Raw genomic sequence first — 23,417 nt, 5'->3', positions numbered from 1 at the left:
TCTGTAGTGACTTTCCGGACATATATATCTGGAAAGTGCCGCTTCGAACAAACCGGAGGGAATCTTTGTAATAGTTAGGGTACTTATGTGTTTTGGTATTTGAAATGCGAAGAAATTTTATGTGCAAAAACTAGATGCACTTCGTCTACAAATTAGTTCGTCAAATAATTCAAATTTAAACTATTCAAATTTGAAAACTACTGGCACTAACAGAAAGTTCGTAATTTTTTGTACCTAAAGAAAAAATATTCAGAAATAAATAAATAAAAATAAATAAAGTAGAAAAGAAAAAACAAAATTTTTTTGGAGACTTAAATAAAAAAGCCCACCTACTAGGCCACAGCGGCCTGCATACGACTAGTAACCCAACCTGTAGTTGGGCCAGGATGCATGCCCGCAAGGCCCAGTAGGACCACAGGGCAGAGAGGCAGAGTTAGGCCCAGAAGCCTGCTATAGAGAAGAGTTCGAGAGAGCAGCCGCGCCAGGGCTTTTAAACAGGTGCGGGCGCCCCTCGGCTAGCGAGGTGGGACTAAACTTGCCTGCACCGCACCTGCGTCAGTGCACCCCGTTTAGTACCGGGTCGCGGCTCCAACCGGTACTAAAGGGGGACCTTTAGTACCGGTTGTAGCCACGACCGGGTACTAAAGGGGGTGCGCTTCCCGCCGCTTCGCCTGGCCAAAATAGACCTTTAGTACCGGTTAGTGGCTGCAACCGGTACTAAAGGTAGGTTCTATATAAGAAAACACTTCAAAAAAATTCGTCAGTTCATTCTCCCTCTGCTTCTTCTCCTCTGCCCCGTCGCCACCGCCCCTCGTCGCCGCCCCCGTCGTCCACCCCGTCGTCGTCCGTCGTCGTCGCCGCCGCCCCCGTCGCCGTCCCCTCTGCCTCGCCGTCCCGTCGCCTCGCCGTCGCCGTCGCCCGCACTGTGAGCCCCTTTCCCCGGCCCCTCCAATCAAAGTCGGTGCGGTGCACACGCGCACGAGCGCGCACACACACACACATGCACACACACACACATGCACACACACACACGCGCGCGCGCGCGGGCGCACACACACACACACGATTCTGTTTTTAGTTTTTTCTGTTTTTCTGTTTTTATACAAATGTTTTAGATGAATTAATTAATTAGATTATCTTAATGTCAAATAGTATATAGAAATGTTAGAAATGTTATAGAAATGTTTGAAATTTTAGAAATGTTAGTTTTAGCTAGATGAATTAGATTAATTTCAAATTGTTATAGAAATGTTAGTTTTTAGTTTCTTATAATTTTAGTTATAGAAATTTAGAATTTGCATATAAGAAATCACAATCCAATCATTTAAAAAATATTTCTTTTGCGGCGTATAGTATTTGTTCTCGATGATGCCCATCCCGCATCCTCGCCGTCGACCCGTTCGCGACGACGTCCTGCTTCAGAGGACCCATGTCCGGGACTGGGCTCCGCCGGGCTGGCACTGTTAGGTGCCACCTTCAGGGGCTCGCCGCTTGGTGAGGAACCCGGGTCCCGTCGTCGACCCTCAGCTCCTTTGGTGGCGTTCCCGTGGGCCACTTTCGGTGCGGAGGGAGCCGGCCCCACCAGAGGTGGTGCGTCGCCGTGTCAGGGAGGAGGACGAGCACGTCCGTCGCTACATGGCTGTTATGGACGTCAGGTTCTCCAATACCTGGCAAGGACTTTGGGGAGATGACCGGAACTATGATCCTTTGATGGTTCCTTCTCTTTGGGTATCCACCGCCCGCGCCTCAGGAACCGTGAGTGGCCTAGATTATTCTGTAGTATTCGATCTTTATTAGCTAGCTAGCTAGTGATGTATTCGATATATAATATTCGAGATGATGTATTTGAGATTATATATTATTCGAGACGATGCATATTATGTACTATGATTTAGGATTTCCTTATTGATTGCATGCATGCATTGTAATTTGAATAATAAATTATTTTATATTTCTTCTGGATTAGTTAAATAAAAGTTATGGCGGACAATACCGGCAGAGAGGGAGAAAGAGGCCCTGTTCGAGATGATACGCTCCCCTCGCGCGCCAGATGATCGAAATGAAGAAGATGACGGCTCCCAATATCTGAACAATACCGGGGAGGGTGATGATATGATATTCGATCGGGACGACCGAATTGATGAAGTCATGGACGACGTTTTTGATTATGATGGTGAAGAAAATGTTGATCTTGAAATAACAGAGACCGGTGAGGTATATTTATATAAGCAGGCATCTGGTGATCATCACATGTTTTAAATGATTTGAAGATATATTAACGGATCGAGCAAATCTTCTACAGGCAGAGTGCGAGGCCCGGGTAAAAAGTTGAAGGAGGGCATAAAGTACAACATCGATGCCATCAAAACTAATGGCGAACCAATAGCGCTTAAGAACATTGCAAACAAGCTCGTTCGTTAGTGCGGAGTTCTTGTGAAGGACAAACTCCCGATCTCCCTTCAAGAATGGAAAGAGCCATCAAAGCGCCGTCCAGATCTTACTTTTGTCGACGACAGAGCAAAAACTGTGCAATGGGAAAATCTCATGGAACATTTCACCCTACCAGATCATTTCACAGCTGCAGATATTGAGAAAGTCAAGGACACTGCTCTTAGGAAGATGGCAATTGCATTCAACAACCACAAGAAAACTATATGGAATAACTACGTCAAAGCAGGAAAGAAGACTCCAGAATTCAAGGGAACACTGGAGAACCAAAGAGAACACTGGGACGATTTCGTGAAATTCAAGGAATCAGAGTTATCTAAGGAACGGTCCAAAAAAACAAGGCCAATGCCGCAAAAAAGAAGCAATTCCATAGGCTGGGGCCAGGTGGCTACGCGGTGGCAATGCCTAAGTGGGATAAGTCTGAGCAAGAGATGCTGGCTGCACAGGTCACTCCAGTTACATTGAGCTGGCCCCCCAGGTGCAGAACTTGCTTCTATGCGCATGGGCGGCGTTGGACCCGAAGACAGGCCAGGTTTCGAAGAAGGCATGTCTTAAAGGAGCCGATGTTAAGTTAGTTGAAGCAATAGAAGAAGCTCGAAAGGGGGTGTACACGCCCAACAGAGAGAACGACGAGTTTACACGCGCCCTGGGAAATCTTGAACACCCGGGAAGAACGCGAGGCAAGGACGTTGTTCCGTGGTATGAGGGCTTTTCTGAGTGGAACACCGACTACAGAAGCCGTGCGAGAAGGAAGATGGAGGAGGAGAAGAAGAAGAAGCTGGAGGACGAGTAGAGGAAGCAGGAAGCGGAACGCCTTCAAGGCCTAGAATCAGCGCACGCGGACTTGGCACTCAAATTCCAGCGGCAGCAGTAGCAGATCGACTCACTTAGCCAGGAAAGGGGGTCTCAGCTGCAGCCGCAGCTTGCGGATAATCTAGCATTGGATAGCACCGTCCCATCCATGCCGAGAAGCAGCGTGGGTTCCGCCCCGGGCGACGCACTGCTGGATAGATACCCCGTGGATGACATCATGGAGAACACTAACTGTGAGCTACACTTCAAAATAAAGAACATATCCGTGAAGGCGGCGGACGCCGTTGCTTATACAAATTCCCCAGGAGCAACCTACCATTGCAGAACGATTCCAGCCGGCTATGCTCGTGTCGTGGTTGATGAAGTGGTGGACCAATATTCGGGGCTACAGCTTGACATTCCTGGAGGTGACGAGGAGCACACACTGGGAGAGGCCATACATCGTATCATCCTATGGAGAAAGGATTGCATCATCTTTCGAAGGCCACCGACACCGCGTCAGCTAGAGCTTCACATTCCAGGAGGTGACGAGGACCAGAAGACTCACGCTCCTCCAAGTCCGGCACAGCTTCAGGCCACTCCTCCTGCTTCAACTCAACCAACGCGTGAGGCCACTCCTCCTACTTCAACTCAGCCAACGCGTGAGGCCACTCCTCCTCCTCCAAGTCCACCAACGCATGCCACTCCTCCTCCAAGTCCGACACCGCGTCACCCGTCTCCGCTGCCTCAGCAATCGCGAAGAGAGCCGCCGCAGCTATGGTGCGTAGTGCTACAAGTCGAGGTAGTACAGGAGGTACAGGCGGAGGCAAGCGATTTCAATATGGTCCAAGCCTCGCTCCTCTTCCGCAGAGGCCTTACGACATGACCAAGGAGCAAAACGAAGCCATAGTGAAGGCCCAAGTGGACGCCCATTTTGGACCGAATCCGCCACCGCCGCCAAGGGAGAAAGTGCCCGAGGATAAGATTGACCACTTTATTCGTATGGCTAAAGCACTAGCTCCCAAGCCTGTTGACTCAGACTATGAGAGCCAAATCAGGAAGGCACATCGAGCACGATAAAAGGAGTCGAGCTCGAGCTCGAGCCAAGCAGCTGGCCAAAAATGCGGGAAAACTGTTCCACAGCTAGGAGAAGAGGTGGCGCAATCGATCCCCCCGCTTGTTGTACCAACACATGAGAGTACCAGCGCCGGTCAGCTGGTAATAACCGACGAGCATAGAAGGCAGGCTGAAATGCTCGGTATCACTGTTGGACAACTCCTCGAGATTGATCCCATGCCTCTGCTTAGAGAGCAGGACACAAAACGGAAATATGTCCGCGGCCAACCTTTGGTCAAGCCTGAGGAGGTCAAGAACCTCCCAACGAGAATGTATGAATTGCATGATTGGTACATGAAAATTACCAAGAGTACCAATCGAGAGGGCCTCATGGTGAAAGTCAAGGAAGAGTATTACTTCCATAAGTTAGCTCTGTCCGTTGAGTATTCAGAACTATTTCAGTTTTTCAATCAAGACGCACTCGACAAATCTCTCGTCAGTTGCTATTGTCTGGAAGTGATTTCTTTCTGTAATTTAAGTCTCGAGCTAGTTGTAGTGCTCATTGATCGATCATTACCTGTAATTATCCTCACTATATTCTATCCTGTGGTATTATGAAGGATGAAGATGTATGAAATGAAAAAAGCTGGACGCTATGGCATTGGGTTCATTGACCCAAATACCGTTAATGAAAAAACATGGACATATCCATGGTATAAAGCAGATGTAGAGAACAACATGCTAGAGTTCTTGAAGCGCCTCAATACCAATGAAGATATAGTACTTCCTTACAACTTCCTGTGAGTCACACTGTCTTGTACTATAAATTCTATTTTTACTTACTAGCTAGCTAGATGTTAATAATTAAGTGTATAGGGTTTAGGATAGTTGATGAGTGTTATGCACATGCCCACTTAATTAAGACATGCAAACATGTGTGCGTGCACTTACCATTGGATCTTGTTAATCATTAAAGTTGACGAAGGAACAGTTGAAGTACTGGACTCACTACTTAAAAAAAAGAAAGACTACACAATCGTGAAGGGGATAGTCGACAGGTAATTTCAATCATTATTAACTATATGTCGGCCTCTTTAGTTTGTCATTTCCTGATATCAACTATTTAATAACTCGTTTATTCATTTTCTTTGCCGGCGGGCAGGGCTTGGGAAAAGTTCTGGAATGAGGTTCCAGGCGAATGGAGAGAAAAGTTGTATTGGTTTCGACCCAAGGTATAATTAATTAAGTAGTACTAGCTAGCTACCATGCATCTCTTTAATTCTAGTTTCAATACCATTAATTATCATGCTTGATTAATTATTACGTTTTCGAGAACATTCGCATGATGACGTCCGAAAGTACCAAAACTGATAGACAGCTATGGGTACGTTTGACAGAACAATATTCACAATTTTTACATCATTATCGATATCTAGTCACATAACTAATACACATGCATATTGATCTCCTTCTTAACAGTTCGAATCGGTGCGGGAGACACTCCTACCAAAGGAGCGCATACGAGCACTTCAAGAGGAAATAGCGGGATTTCTGCTCGACCAGGTCATAGATCCCAAAGGGGAATTCTACTACGAGATACCACCCCAATGAACCACTCCCAATTGTCATCGTGCTCCGAAGGCACCAAGGCAAATGCCACTGGCTCTGGAGGCAACATGTAGGAAAAACTGTATATATATACATGTGTATGTGTGAATAATGGTGTGGTTGTGAGACATTCGATGATATATATGCATAACGCACTACTAGGAAAAGGGCTATAGACAATATGTAGTATCGTAAAATACCAGCATACAAAAAAGAATTAAATGGAAAACACAAAATTAAATGAAAAATAAATAATAAAACCAAAACCCCCCCAAAAATTTAGTACCGGTTAAAGGTATTCCCACACCCGGCCCTGGCTCGTGCCACTTGGTGGCCCTTGAGCGGCGGTACATGCAGAACCGGTACTAAAGGGGGGGGGCTTTAGTCCCCACCCTTTAGTGCCGGTTACAGAACCGGCACTAAAGGCCCTTACGAACCCGTGTTATAGCCCGGTTCTGCACTAGTGAGAGTAGCTTTGACTATTTGTAGTGGGTATAAAACCCTGGACCTATCCTTAATTCCCTATATAGTTTCCCGTGTGGTCATCCTCTGAACTCACCTAGCTACAGCACCGGAGTGGCCCACCATCGATTCAACCCACTGTTCCTAGTCTTCCTTTCCTCTGCTCTGCTCCCAGCGAGTCCAGTAGCAGACGGCGGCGACCGCGACCGCAACGGCGAGGGGATGAAGGGCGGGCAAGGACAAAAAACACGTCGTCTTCCAGCCCAACATGGTTGCCCGCCGTCCTCTCCTCTCCTCTCTGGAAGCAAGCGTGACCTAGTCAGGTCAATCCTCAGGCTGCCCACCATGTGTTTGTGTCATTTCCCATGAGGTTCCTTCCACGGAGACCTAGCTAGCCCTGTATACTCTACCGTAGTGACCAACCAACAACTCGATCAGTTGCCGAGCACAAGAGACGGATGCCGTCTGCATCCGTCCTTCTCGTTGCATCCATCGAATCTCTCGATTCGACGACAAGTCAAAGAAAGATATCAGCCATATATTCGTCACCAGTTGCTGTCTGTTGGTGACAATTCTTGTCGTGCCTTCAATTCCTGAAATGCTTATCTTCAATCAACCATAGGATATGATTCATTCACATTCCACTCTTAAACCGAGTGTGTGGTTAGCTAAGTCAAGTCAAGCAAACTATCCTCATCCCCTTACACAGCAACCACTTCTTACATATCTCCCTATCTCTTCTCTCCTCTCGTGTACTCCATCCCTCCCATAATTCTCGTCTTAGATTTGTCTAAGTATGGATGTATCAAGTCACGTTTTAGTATTAGATACATCTGTATCTAGACAAATCTAAGACAAGAATTTTGAGACGGAGGGAGTAGATCAGTATATGTAAGGTGTTCCTCAAGACCTCCTGCAACGACTCAAGCCATGCCAACTCAACCCCCCCTTTGCACTAGCTAGCTAGCAGCTAGCTAGGTAGCCAGGTGGCATCCATCACCCGCACCTCCTGCATGAGTAGTGCACACTCTTCTCCTTTAACTTGCAGCCAGGATTGATCACTTTTGATTGGTGACGGAAAATCAATGAATTAATGAGTTCCCTTGGGTTCCTGGATCGATGCAGGTGTAGCAAGTCCGTCGGTTAGAGGATGTCAGACGCAACCCTCAGCACGGCACAATGGGTGGTGGGCAAGGCTTGGGCGGATGGTCTGCTAGAGGCTTGGGCGGGTACCAGGAAACTTGGTCTCAACATTGAGGCCCTTCGTACGGAACAAGCTGCTCTCAAGGAGCTCGGTGGCCCAGCCATGGAGATACTGCTGCTGATGCTGCAGGTTTCGGCACACAATGCCGAAGACTTGCTGTACGAGCTGGACTACTTCTGCATCCACGATGAGCTCCATGGCACGTACAATGCTGCAGACCAGCACGGCAAGAGTGGTATCCACAACCTGAAGCAGGCGGCAAACCAACAATCACTCGGCGACGGCATTGGCCACCGCACGATACTCAGCCTGAGCACTCGAACGAGAGACCGTAAGCTGCCGCAGTAGTAGAAAACAGGGCTTTGGTCATAGCTCAATATACACATTAGTCTCGGTTTCATTACGAACCGGGACTAATGTGAGCATTAGTCCCGGTTCGAGCGGCTAAAGGCATTAGTCCCGATTCAAATGAGCCCTTTAGTCCCGGTATGAGACACGAACCGGGACTAAAGGGCATCGCCATTTTAGTTTTGAAAAAACACAAAAGAAAATGATAAAAACTTCAAAAACTAAAATCCTTCGAGATGTAGTTATATTACTACATCTACTAGTTTGGAAAATTAAAAAACTTAAATTTGGACATGTTTTGCAAAAGAAGTGTTATGAAAAAGTAAAACGGCTATAACTTTTGCATACGATGTCAGACAAAAACGTATAATATATCAAAATGTTCAGCACGAAAATCCGCATCCGATTTTGACTGAACGGGGAGAAGGAAGCAGCTAATAGCTTGATTATAAATCCCATATGTGAAGCTGACAGAAAAAGGGGTCAATGTTGGTAGTCTTGGAGTCATGACTCAGGTGTGTTTCTTGAACTATTCAAACTTCATACTACTCTTTATCACCAGTTGACATGATCATGATGTAGCTACTGTTGGTCAAACTGCATGTGTTTAATTGTAGGACTGGTGTGAGTAACTGCAGAAGGTCTAGATGCCGCTGAAAAGTTGAGGCCACCAGAAGGAACACACCAGAAATGTTCATCCGTGCGAGGTAAGAAGGCTGTGAACTGCAAGATGTACACTAGCTCCATGTTGTTATCAGGTTAATAGACTTGAAAACGTTTTAGAATTAGCTGCCGAGGTGGGTGATGGATTGGCTTGCAGTAAGTCCACGTTGTAATAGTTGTGCAGATACATAGAGATGTGATCTGGTCACGGGTGGGAGCCATGACAAGGAATAAAAGCAATTTGACACATTGGCTAGGCCTGCAACTAGGTATATCTGAAGGCCGTCACCTGGTGACGTCACTCAGACTGACCTAAATTGTTGTGATGGTTAGTATTTTCTTCACTGAGTATCAGTGTATCACATAGTATTCTGACCCTGACCCTGAACACATTTCGTTTGCTGTTGTTTTGTTAGCCCCGTGCCCGCTGTGCACAACATATCTGGCAGGGCTGAAATTTTCGTCAGTCTTCCTTCACCAGAGTCATAATCCTGGGGGATTTGTAAGCCGTTCTTGGTTTTATTTGGCGATGAGAAGCGTAGGAAGTGATCATTGAGGGAAGCCTTTTATTACCAAAAACCGTTGTTTGTTTTATTTGGCGATAAGCCGTTGTTGGTTTTATTTGGCACTGCAAAGGTGAGAAGGAGATTATGCGTGTTTGCTCTCTGCTCTGAGCAGAGGGACATTATGTGTACTGTAATTAGCTATAACTGAATGGCTTGCCGAATTTTTCAGCTATAACTGGAGAAGGTTTAGATGCCGCTGAACAGTTCAGGGCATCGAAAGGAATGCTATACTCACTGTTGCCGCCAAGAAGCAGAGACACGGATGTGACTCAGAAATACCATGTGTGCAATGGTTAGTATTTGGGTGATTCAGTATTAGTATACTAAAAAATATTCTGACCCTGACCGGCAGAACCATGACAATTACTTACACATATGTCTCCTTGCCAGGAACCAGACTGCATCATCTTTTGAAGAAATCGACATTGGTCATGTTGTTAACTGGAGAAATCAACACCCAGCGGTTAGTGCCAAACCTGGCGGGCTCATCATGTACCATCCGATCTTCATCTTACGACACACCCCCACCCTTGATCATGCATCCAATGTCTCTCAAGACTGGAGCTGTCGCCATTTGAGTTACCTTTCATTGTCTCCTTGTTCACCTGCTTTACTTTAGCATTAATTAAAGTTAAGAGAAGCTTTGACTATTTGTAGTCGGTATAAAACACTGGACCTATCCTTAATTCGCTATATAGTTTCCCGTGTGGTCATCCAATGAATTCACCTAGCTACAGCACCGGAGTGGCCCACCATCGATTCAACCCACCGTTCCTCGTCTTCCTTTCCTCTGCTCTACTCCCAGCGAGTCCAGCAGCAGACGGCGGCGACCGCGACCGCAACGGCGAGGGGATGAAGGGCAGGCAAGGACAAAAAACGCATCGTCTTCCAGCCCAACATGGTTTCCCACCGTCCTCTCCTCTCTGGAAGCAAGCGTGACCTAGTCAGGTCAGTCCTCAGGCCGCCCACCAGGTGTTTGTGTCATTTCCCAAGAGGTTCCTTCCACGGAGACCTAGCTAGCACTGTATACTCTACCGTAGTGACCAACCAACAACTCGATCAGTTGCCGATCGCAAGAGACAGATGTCGTCTCCGTCCGTCCTTCTCGTTGCATCCGTCGATTCTCTCGATTCGACGACAAGTCAAAGAAATATATCAGCCATATGTTCGTCACCCTTTGCTGTCTGTTGGTGACAATTCTTGCCGTGCCTTCAATTCCTGCAATGCTTATCTTCAATCAACCATAGGATATGATTCATTCGCATTCCACTCTTAAACCAAGTGAGCTGCATGTGTGGTTACCTAAGTCAAGTCAAGCAAACTATCCTCATCCCCTTACACAGCAGCCACTGCTTACATATCTCCCTATCTCTTCTCTCCTGTCGTGTACTCCGTCCCACCCATAATTCTCGACTTAGATTTTTCTCAATATGGATGTATCAAGTCACGTTTTAGTATTAGATACATCCGTATCTAGACAAATCTAAGACAAGAATTTTGGGACGGAGGGAGTATATTAGTATATGTAAGGTGTTCCTCAAGACCTCTTGCAACGACTCAAGCCATGCCAACTCAACCCCCCCTTTGCACTAGCTAGCTAGCAGCTAGCTAGGTAGCCAGGTGGCATCCATCACCGGCACCTCGTGCATGAGTAGTGCACACTCTTCTCCTTTAACTTGCGGCCAGGATTGATCACTTTTGATTGGTGACGGAAAATCTATGAATTAATGAGTTCCCTTGGATTCCTGGATCAATGCAGGTGTTGCAAGTCCGTCGGTTAGAGGATGTCAGACGCGGCCCTCAGCGCAGCGCAATGGGTGGTGGGCAAGGCACTAGCCCCCGTCACAGATGGACTACTACCAGGAACCTTGGTCTCAACATTGAGGCCCTCAGTATGGAACAAGCTGCTCTCAAGGAGCTCGGTGGCCATGGAGATACTGCTGCTGAAGCTGTGGGATTCGGCACACAATGCCGAAGACTTGCTGGACGATCTGGACTACTTCCGCATCCATGATGAGCTCCATGGCACGTACAATGCTGCTGACCAGCACGACAAGAGTGGTATCCACAACCTGAAGCAGCTGGCGAAGCCACGAGCACTCGGCGAGGGCGTTGGCCACCGCACGATACTCAGCCTCAGCACTGGAACAAGAGACCATAGGCTGATGCACTAGTAGAAAACATGGCTTTGGTCATAGCTCAATATAGACATTAGTCCCGGTTGCATTATGAACCGGGACTAATGTGAGCATTAGTCCCGGTTCGAGCGGCTAAAGATATTAGTCCCGGTTCAAATGAGCCCTTTAGTCCCGGTTTGAGACACGAACCGGGACTAAAGGGCATCGCACCCTTTAGTCCCAGTTCATATCTCAAACCGGGACTAAAGGGGTTCGTGTCTCAAACTCTACCCCCTCTTATATCGCCATTTCAGTTTTTAGAAAAACAAAAGAAAATGATAAAAACTTCAAAAAATAAAATCCTTCGTGATGTAGTTATATTGCTACATCTACTAGTTAGGAAAATTAAAAAACTTAAATTTGGACATGTTTTGCAAAAAAAGTGTTATGAAAAAGTAAAACAGCTATAACTTTTGCATACGATGTCAGGAAAAAACGTATAATATATCAAAATGTTCAGCACGAAAATCCGCATCCGATTTTGACTGAGTGGGGAGAAGGAAGCAGCTAATAGCTTGATTATAAATCCCATATGTGAAGCTAACAGAAAAGGGGTAAATGTTGGTAGTCTTGGAGTCATGACTCAGGTGTGTTTCTTGAACTATTCAAACTTCATACTACTCTTTATCACCAGTTGACATGATCATGATGTAGCTACTGTTGGTCAAACTGCATGTGTTTAACTGCAGGACGGGTGTGAGTAACTGCAGAAGGTCTAGATGCCGCTGAACAGTTGAGGGCACCAGAAGGAGCACACCAGAAATGTTCATCCGTGCGAGGTAAAAAGGTTCTAAAAAGGTTAACTGACTTGAAAACATTTCAGAATTGGCTGCCGAGGTGGGTGATGAATTGGCTTGCAGTAAGTCCACGTAGTAATAGTTGTGCAGATACATAGAGATGTGATCTGGTCACGGGTGGGAGCCATGACAAGGAAGAAGCAATTTGACACATTGGCTAGGCCTGCAACTAGGTATATCTGAAGGTCGTCACCTGGTGACATCACTCAGACTGACCTAAATTGCTGCGATGGTTAGTATTTTCTTCATTGAGTATCAGTGTATCACATAGTATTCTGACCCTGACCCTAAACACATTTCGTTTGCTGCTGTTTTGTCAGCCCCGTGCCCGCTGTGCACAACATATCTGGCAGGGCTGAAATTTAGGTCATTCTTCCTTCACCAGAGTCATAATCCTAGGGGATTTGTAAGCCGTTGTTGGTTTTATTTGGCGATGAGAAGCGTGGGAAGTGATCATTGAGGGAAGCCTTTTATTACCGAAAACCGTTGTTGGTTTTATTTGGCGATAAGCCATTGTTCGTTTTATTTGGCACTACAAAGGTGAGAAGGAGATTATGCGTGTTTGCTCTCTGCTCTGAGCAGAGGGACATTATGTGTACTATAATCAGCTATAACTGAATGGCTTGCCGAATTTTGCAGCTATAACTGGAGAAGGTTTAGATGCCGCTGAACAGTTCAGGGCAACGAAAGGAATAATGTACTGTAACGCCCCGAGACCGATGTGCCAGGTGTCTTCCAGTTATTCGCCGTCGTTGCCATGTCATTTGCTTGCGTGTTGCATTTTGCCATGTCATCTTGTGCATTTCATCTACATGCTTTTCAAAACTTGCATCCAATCTCTTTCTGCATTGTCCATTTCATCATCCAACACTCCCACATGCTCTCGTCGCTCCTCTCAGACCTTTTTTCGCGAGCCGCAGAAAAACGTTCTCAGAATGGGCCGAGAGTTGACGAGTGGTCTTGGTACATCACCGGTAGACCGCCTGTCAAATTTCGTTCCATTTGGAGGTCGTTTGATGCCCCAACTGTTAACCGCCTTAACCACCGGACCCCTTTTGTCTTCAGCCCAGCACCCCTACACAGAGCTCACTAGCCCGTCGAAACCCCCTCCATGCTCTCCGTAGTTGGATCACGATCGTCTGGGAAAAAACCGCACCTCATTTGGACTCTCCTAGCTCCCTCTACCTATAAATAGGCCCTCTCCCCCGAAATTCCGGATCAAATCCACCCCTAACCCTAGCCTCTTCCTCCTCCCGCCGCCGGACGCATCCACCCAGACGGCCGGACGTGTCGACCGCCGCGCCACGTCGCTCCGGCCAACCGGAGGCCGCCACATCAGCCCCACCGTCGGCCGCAGCCAACCCACGCCCGCCACCGGGCTCCCCGTCGCCCCTGCCTCCTCCCACCGCGCCGCAGCCCGCCCGGGCCCAGGCGGGGCCCTCCCGGCCCGGTTCGGCTGCGCCGCTCGCCCGTCCCAGCCCGCATGCCTGGGCCGCGCGGCACCGCACCTCGCGCCGCCAGGCAACCGACGCCGCTCGCCGGACGCCGCCCGCCGCTGCTTCGTCGCCCGCTGCCACCGCCGCCTCGCGCCGCCGCCCACCACCGCATGCCGCGCGAGCTCGCTGCCGGCCGGATCCCGGGCCGCCTCGCCCTGCCGGACCTTCCCCGACCCCGCCGGCCATCTCCCTCGCCGCAGCCGCGCCGCCGTCATCGAATCTGGTCAGGTGGACCAGATCCACCGGGGCCTCCAACCAAATGCGCCCGTGCCCCTGGATCTCCTCGTCCCGCACAGCTCCATCCAGTTTTTATCCGCGGGGTATAAATTCCACCAAGTCTTCTTCTGAAATTCATCACATGTGTGCATCTTTGAACTGCCATAACTTTGTGCATATGGCTCCGTTTTGCGTGCATGATATGTCAAAATGTTCACCTCTTGATGCTCTAGATGATGGAATAGTTTGCATTCATGTTACTGTTAATATTGATGCCTTAACCATCGTTGCAAAACTGCTCTGTGATGTAAACTGCTGGAGTCTGCTGATTGTTAACATCACTAGATGACTCGTTGCGCCCATGGCGCAAAGGCCGAGCGCAAGCCAAGTATTGTAAGAGTGTGCATTGAAATATGTAGGTACAAAATGAAACATATGTAAATAAACGCATAAGAGCCTTTTCAGTTGGCATACATCTGGACTTATTCGAGCTAATATTCTTGATAGAGCAAACAACAATATTTTTCTTTACACCAAGAATTTGAAAAAGCAGAGCTTGCATACCTGCAATGAGCAGAGAACATGCAATAGACAAAGGAACAATTTTTTAAAGTATTGCTGCTGCCAAAGCACAGCAGATGATACTGCATGCAGCAAGCAAGTGATAGTCATAGACAATTATGCAGAGGCCCTTGGACGTGCACTTGAAGGCAAAAGCATATATTTCTTTCATCATAGCCGTTTCAAAAGCATACCACACAATAGTCTAAGTAGCAAATGACCGACAGGTTAAATGCACAGAATGGTCTTAGGTGATTACATAAGATTCAAAAGGATGATAAACATAGAAGTCTTGGTAGGCATCTATACTATGCTAAGTTATACATAACAAGGGGCTCTTGCAACCTGCTTATATTGAGTAGACGATCAGGCGCAGTCCCTTGGAAGTGCATTTGAAGGCAAAAACATATGCTTGACCTCTCTTCATGCTAGATGACCCGTTGCACCGATGGCGCAAAGGGCGATAGCAAACCAAGTTTTCAAACCATGCAAGTTGGAATATTTAGAGACCTATATCCTTTAAACATAAGGAAATAGTTCATACATAGTGCTATATATTACATTGATGGTAGGTTCGTAGGCTAAAAGAAAACCATGAGATCAGTTTATGCTAAGCAAAGCTACATAGGTCGAGATGCATCATGTAGATTGTTTTGATCACCCAACTTTTATAAGAAAAGCTACATAGGCAGAGATAGATCATGTAGATTGCTTTGATAACCCAGCTTCTTGTAACTAAGATATGTAGTCTTTCACCGTCCTCATAATTAACTTTTTTGCCACTTCTGCAGAATAAAATTGTACAATAAATGAATAGAAAAACCGATCGTGGTTACACACACAAATACATTTGGGGAAGAACTTTGTAAGGTAACTATTGTTCTATATAATAAGTAATTTCCCAAGAGAGAGCATCATCTTTCTCCCAACAAAATGAAAATGTAAAAAGAAAAGACACTGCAACAACATTAGCTTTCAAGAGACACAAACAAATGGAAGAAAACAAAGTGCAATAAGAAGAAAATCAACTTCCTCTCTCCACAAACGTTTTGAGTTCCCTAGTGAAATATCAAAGGACCACAATAAATCCCTGGAAAGTAGCATTATTTCATCGTGATAATCATTTTTCTCAAGGATTTCTGCACACCTATCCCAGGTTACACTTTCTTGCTGATGGTTTGTTCTTGGCTAAAGTTGGTTGTTGAATATGAACTATTAATTGAAGAAAGATAAAGCAGTCTCAAATTCTTTGCTCTTTTTGAGCTGAACAATTCCCTCCACAGCAATGGTCAAGCTGGTCATAAAAACAGACACACACAAAAAATGCTGAGAAGAGTAAATTGGTAAAGGGACAACAAATGTATGTGAACAATGAAGAAGCGGTTAGTGCTTTTAAGCACCATATCAAGATCCTTGTTGATCACAACAAACAATTTTTTTACTTTATCGTCAATTCCAAAGTGCTTTTGAGATTTTGTACACCACATAATTTTGGACCATATTTTTTATTAGGTATTGGCGCATAATAGTACCAGGAGGAAGCTATTAAAAAGATCCGTGAAATGCAAACAATAGTGTAAACCCTAAATGACTAATTTCAAGCTTAATATCTTATCCTTGCTATAGACAGAATTAATTCCCCACAACAGTCACATCACAAGCAGAGCCGCATTCTCCAGCGGCGCAATGGGTGTCCGGCGACCCCTGGTGCCGCAACTGCATTATGGTGGACGTGTCCATCCATCATAGATCTCACGTCTACCGACTACGTGCAGGCCCCGGGCTCTGACAAGGAAGAGTAGGGCATGGGAGACGTTGGTGCCTCGAGCCCCACGTGTCCCATGTCCTACTCTTCCTCCCCGGCGACCGCACTTCCACTCCGAGAGGCGCAGCCGGTGCCAGACATGGACACGAACGGAACAATAAGGATTGTCGCGGGCGAAAATTTAGAGTAGTTTAGTTGCATGTAATTGTATGGATTTGATGATTTGCAAATGAGGTATATGGTCATGAATACAATTTTTTTTGCTGGCTAATCACTGTCTGCGAAAGAGCAGCGCGTCCGCAGCGGCCCTTATATTCTAAGAATAATAGTTGGAATTAATCAGACAAAACAATACAGATCATACAACTGCTACAAATTAGCACCAAGATAAAATTGCAATTGTGCCACTGTGACAGAGAACCACACATTCTGGACACCTATACACACATGTGGCGCATATAGCATAGAGATCGCCACGTGGTTGACTGTTGGTCTTGGTTCCATCGACCAGTTCATTGGATTCGTTCCCCTCTCCCCACTGTACTCGTACTGGAGAGGAAGCACGGCTCCATCTTCACGGCAGCTCACGCTGCAGCTTGGCGGCGGAGCGGCTGTCGCTGCAGCTCGGAGGCGCTGCGGCTACATCTGCATCTCGGTGGCCCGGCAGCTTGGAGGCGCAACGGCTCACCGGCTACATCTGCATCTCGGCGGACCAGCAGCTCGGAGCTGCGGACGGGGGTATGGCGGCGCCGTTGCTCGTATTGGCGAGCCAAATCCTCGCAGTTAGTGTTGTTGCTCCCCGCCAAAGGTAGCATCTATTCTGGCTGTGCCGGCACTCTCTGAAGCTGATGACTTTCAACTGCAAGCGAGGCTCCAGCAAGACCACGGTAGTCGTCGTTGCCGCTCAGGTAAAAACTAACCTCCTTCATTGTTTGATGAATCTGTAGAATATTTTGTGATTCAATTCCACAATAGCACGAGGGGCACCATAATCTAGTCTTTTGCCGAGATTAGTGGAATGGCAAAGTACATCTTCATTTTCTGAAAAATAGAACAAACAACAGAACAAGATGCAGGGAGTGACCACCCGTTAGAAGTAAACTCCAAAAGGAGAAACTTATAACTTCACTAAATAACTATACCAGGAGCAACATTACTGATTACATCCTCATGGTCTCGTCATCTACAGTAGGCCCAGTTGGAAAATGGCCTGTCAGGCCGTCGACGTTGCTGATGTGGTGCACCGGCCCACATTATCAATGAACTATTGTCAGAGTTGAAATTGTTGATGGACAGTGATGGTGGAATGCATCCCTAAGGCCTGAACGAACTGAGCATTTTTTTATCTAGCCTCTCATTCTTAACTTAGACATACAAATGAAAAAAATACGTACCAGAGAAAGAGGGTGGACACTAAACAAAGAGAAACCAAGAAACCAAATGAATAGTGATAATGAAAATAGAAAGCAAAAAGTGAATAAAGAGAAACCAAACACTCGAGAAAATACAGAGTAAGAACGAACGCCGAAGACCTAGCACTACTTTGCTAATAGCCAAGTCTTGAGGGAGCGTTGATACTTAGCTGAGTGATTCAACACTGAGTACTAATTAGCGGCTGGGACTGCTCCAATCATCAAGTTGGGTATATTGTATAACATACTTAGTCGAGTGATCGCCTTTAGATGTTTCAGATGCTGAAGAGTATTTTCCAATTAAATCACAGATGATTTTGAGTTCATCCCATCCTAGATCTCCTCCAGTCACCGGGTCAAGCATGTACATACTATGCTATGCATACTGACACACATGCACCTCCTTGGAATTGTTGATATATATCAACAATTATATATATCAACAATATATATAAACAATCCTTGGAATTGTTGATATATATCAACAATTATATATATATATATATACTGCTGCTGCACATATATATCATCGCTAGCAGCCGTCGTTGGCCTAGTTGGAGAACAAATAAGCTTTTTAACATAAAGGCATCACATAATTAGTTACAAAATCTGAATACAAAAACTATGCTAGATCTGCAGTTTTTTTCATGCATCATCTGAGTTTACTGTACTTTATGTGCAGCAGCAGCCTGAAGCCAAAAGAACACAAAACTGTACAAACTAAAGTAAAAACATGTCCATATCCTAATAACTTTAAAAGTCTGAGTCTTAATAGAACAATTCAAATAGTTAATAGTCAGAAGAGGCTAATTATAATTAAGGTACTTGTATAAGGTACTTAACTGGGCATACATAATATCTAGGATGAAAGAATTTAGATAAGATGCCAAGGATTCTTCAGTCTATAAATGGCACTCACTTGAATACAAAGCCATGGTTGTCATTGCATAGCTCTAGACAAAAAAATAAGGGCATAACCAAAAGATTTATGTATTAGTGCATGAACGAAGAGGAAACAAAATAAGTCTATAATGTCCCATGCTATATGCACACCAAATCAGGGCAACAGAAGATCACCCATATGAAAAACGGAACTATGTGAGTACAAATTTTCAGGAAAACGATAGAATAGTGAGATTCATTGTGTGATAAGGATTATAATATAAGCCTTGTTATGTACATTTGAACAAATGGAAGATTAAGAAAGGGCTACATGCAACAAAAAAAGCTTTCGAAAAGTAGTTTTAATTTCACCTCTATAACAAAGGAAGTGCAAAAATGCATTAGTTGGCATTTCCTCCGGGTGACGAATTGCCTGGAAAAAAGATAGCAGTAGATATAATGATGATGTTACTTTCTTGCACAAGCAGTAAAACTTAACCAAAAAAGTAAAATATATTGGGAGCATTGAACCTTTATTTTCCCTATAATCCTTGCCCTTGCTTTTAGACTATATGATGGTGGTGCAAGCTAGCCAGCATCTTCAGATTAGTCCATCCAGAAAGTACACCAAAGGTAATAGTTGGATTGACTGTATCATCCCTGAAACATTGTTATCAGAAATTCAGTTGGCACTTAATAGTATATAGAAGTGCAGGAGTTGCTTATCACGCTGACTTAGGACTCACAGGCCTTATCTAATCCCTCTCCAAAGCAAACCATCTATCTATGAAAAATAGGCAAGAGGTAGGCAAAAATGCTACAAAAGAGTATATGTCAATCTAAACTGAAGCACTGCTCACAAGAAACCGAGTATGATAACATGTCGTTGCTCACTCTAATATTAAATAAGTTGTTGGAAAGGGGGGGGTCTATTTTATTCATACAGTTTAGTTTAGTGATTAAGTACAAATAAGTACATGTCCAAACCTGACAGGCACGACAATCTCAAATCCACGGGGTCAGCTTAGTTAGATCAGGATGAGCATAAATGAAACACACCATATATATTTTTTCATGCATCAACATATATCTGTGGAAAAAATAGAGAACCGTTTCTACGCATCCACATATACTCACTAAAGAAATAGAGAATAGCAATTGCTCCTCAACTATTTGTATGCATCCACATACACTCATTAGAAAAACAGAGTAATATGTGCATGTTATATAAGTTAGTTTGCTACCAATCGTACTCCTTTAGGGCACTACTATATGTTAGATTTTAATATAGAAGACAGAATATCGGTTCATTTTCTACATGAACTTTCTTGCAAAAATACATGACTTTCTTGTAATATAGGATTCAGGGGGGTCCATATTTACAAAAAAAGGGATATAAAATAGCCACTATGTTATTCAAAAGTATGCAATGCAAAAGAAAATTAGTCACCAGCCTTTTGCACTAAGTGGAGATCTTTAATAGACTCGCACCATTTGTACAGGGAAAGAGGCTGTTAAGGTGTAGTAAATTATAGAAGATTGCACTACATAGTTCCATTATTAGGTCAATGTATTTTAGAAATCCGTAATCATAGAAACACAACAGACCAGCCTTTGACCTGAGTCTTTAATATGTAGGCCTTTTCCCATTCCCAAACAAAGATCACAACAAAACTGTAGTAATAAGTGTCCCTTGAAGGTCACAATTGTTTTTGTCAATTATTATGGTGAGGTTAATCTACAATATTTGTTAGATTTGGACATATTTTACAAAGGCTTATAGGCGCATTGGCACATAGGTACATGCAATTAAAACTTCTGCCCAGCATGAAGAAAGGGGGGATAAAATCATGGCTGTTGTAGAACATACAAATTGCAAGAGCTGAGACCTCCCAGCCTGAACAAAGGGAGGACTTGACACTGCAGAACATACAAACTGCAATAGTTAAGACCTCTGGCTAGCCTAAAGAAAGGGAGAACTTGACCATGGAAGCTGCAGAACATACAAATTGCAGCAAATAGTTCATTAGAAAGAACGGTACGCCGTAGATTAAACAATGCAATGCATGTAGTTAAATCAATCAATATTGGCACGTTCATAGAAACATTTTTCTCTACTGCCCTGCAATCATTTTTCAACGCACCTTTTGTCAGTATGAGCAGACAACGTCAGCTAAAAGGAATCATACAAATGTAGGTACGATAGTAAATCCAAAGAGTGAACGAATCAGCACTACAACCTATTTCTTGGTTGATTATTCACTATGGAATTAATCAGTTACCCTACATAGATCCATAGTATTTGACGTTGTACGACAACCCTCTATAATGTAAACATCAGACCCGTGATTATTTTTGTAGAAACTATCGAAGATTCCTTATGATGCATATTATAAGCCTGAACTGTAATTCATGAGCAATCTTAGTGCACTCGTTAAGCAACCCCATGTTCTTGTACAGGAACACGACAACACTACAAATTAACCACAAAAGGAATAAGATTTCAGAAAAATCGGTATTTTGCAAGTATTGTACAAAGAAAACTGCAGCAGCAGGAGGTTTGTTAGGAAATTAACATGCAATTGAATGAGCTGAAGCACACACAATTTTTTTTGGTGAGTACAGTACCTGCTAGCAGATACGGCGTAGATCATTAAAATTCTCAGATATCACTACAATACTCAATCCCCATGAACAATATATCAGGTAGATTTACATCCTCGAACCTGCACCAAATCCAGAAACATAAAGAATGTAAGCTTCTAACTATAGCTACTCTCTTGCACACCAAAATAACATAGCCTCCTGCAGAACAACTGAACATGAGTGCAGAGGGAGCGGGGAGAGAGAGAGAGTACCATTGAATCCATACGTCCATCCCCACAAACCTGTATCAAAAAGACAGATTCAACAACTATATTTCAACGTCCAACCAAGTGTTTGATAACTGTGGACTGCACATACAAATCAAATGCGCAAATGGTGAGCTCAAAGGATTAGTGCTACAATCCAAATCTAAGCTGAAAGATGGCATTTCTAATGTTTAAAGTGACAATAGCAGGAGAGATAGTCCGTCGTCGCTGCAAGCAGAGTAGGACGCACCTGCTGGTCGCAAAACGGTGTAGCTACGTGCATTCTTCACGAGCAAAACTTCCATGCATACATTTTCTGCCAAGAATGGGTTCACAATTGAAATAAACTAAATCTGATATTCACCGATTCTGCCTAGATACACGACACTAACCTAGGAAGGAACCTTTAAGGAGACTATGATTGCATCAGTACAGGTACAAATTAATTCCATGAACCAACAATTCGAAGCAAGGATGAACAGATTGTAATGTATACATGTCATGCGACTTTGGAAGCAATATTCAAGAGAGAGAAAATCAAGCCAATTATACCTAGATCGGGTGTGGTCAGTTGTCTCTCAATCTCAGTCAGGGGCCTCCACCAATGGTGCCCGTGGTGGTAAGGTCTCCCGGTGGCTACGGCAAAGCTCAAACACAACTTACGATATCTGTGACATTCCGGTGCCTCGAGGAGACCACATCTGGCCATAGTTGATTAAAATTGATATCATGTTTATGTGAAACATGGAGCTGGTTTAGCAGCAAAGTTCAAACACAACTTACGATATCTATGACATCCTGAATAAAAATCATTAGTATGCTAAATTAGAAAACCAATCACGTGACTGGTTGTATGTAATGCATATTTGAGTCCCTGAAATGGCACATAGAGGCAGCCATCAAGATCTCCAATACAATCCTAAACCCGCTCATGAAAAATCTAGCCTAAATTTGGATTAGCACACATCTGAAAATTGTTCTTATTCCCGTGCTGCCTCATACAACAGATCTGACCAACCTATAGATCAGTGTGTATAAAATTCTAAAAACAAAGTATGGGGAACAGTGGCACCACCTAAAAAAGAGAGGCGCTCGGTGGGCGAGGTTGCAGAAGTCGAGGGATGTGCAGCTGCTAGCCGATGCTGCCATCACTGTAGGAATCAAACCCGGCTGAACCATAGCTCCCTAAGGAAAAAAAATAGGAAGATACGAATTAGAGAGAGGATCTCAATTCACCATGGGGAGTTAGGGAAAGGAGGAAGAAAGAGTTCACCTGTACCGAGAGTCTTCTCCATGAATTGGGGGTTGTCCTCGAGCTATCCTCCCGTGGAGGCTGCCGCCTGGGTGGGGGCTCGACCTAGATTCCTCTCATGTCGGCGTATCGTGCAGCCATCATGTTGCCTATATGCCCGTGTGTGCCGCCTCCACCCTGCTTTAGTGGGAGATGGGAGGAGGAGGAGCAGTAGTGAGGAAGAGAGGATTCTGAAAGAGGAAAAAAAGAGGAGGGCTCACCTAAGGTCGTCGTGCCGACGGCAGCGCAGCTGGAAGATGAGCAGGCGGAGGCGGTCGTGTCCGTGAGGAGGAGCTGCGCCGCCGTTGCTTTACCACGAGTGTGGGGGCAGTAACCCGAGAGAAGGAGGTAGGAGGGTGGCCGATGATGAGGCAGGACGCCGGGCGACGAGACGGCGACCGCGGAGGTGGAGGATCCGGGGAGAAGGGGAAAATGAGGGGCGCGGGGCTCGAGGTAGGGAGAGGATTGGTTGCTCGCTAGGTTTTCACCACGACCCCCTCGACCTATCTATCCGCAGTACACACGCCAACGAGATTTACACCCACACATAAACACACAATCAATGCTTCGTTGCCTGGCTCTATGGCTAACAAGCCCCACTTGCCATTGGCCCCTCATGGAGCTGCAAAAGTGCATCACGAATTAAAGGAATATAAACGGCTGAGGTAATGCCAGCGGTAAAAACCGTACAAGAGTGATTTCATCGAACGACCCAGCGGCAATAGCGATCGCAAGTGCTCCAGAATGGCAGGTACTCTACCAAGGTTTATATGTACAATGTATGCATCTTGTGAGTGCTATAACCTTGTCCCTGTTGATCC

This window comes from Aegilops tauschii, chromosome 2 (genome assembly GCF_002575655.3).
Source record: "Aegilops tauschii subsp. strangulata cultivar AL8/78 chromosome 2, Aet v6.0, whole genome shotgun sequence".
NCBI lineage: Eukaryota > Viridiplantae > Streptophyta > Magnoliopsida > Poales > Poaceae > Aegilops > Aegilops tauschii.
The sequence above is the reverse complement of the archived record's forward strand: the minus strand, read 5'-3'. Positions refer to the sequence as shown.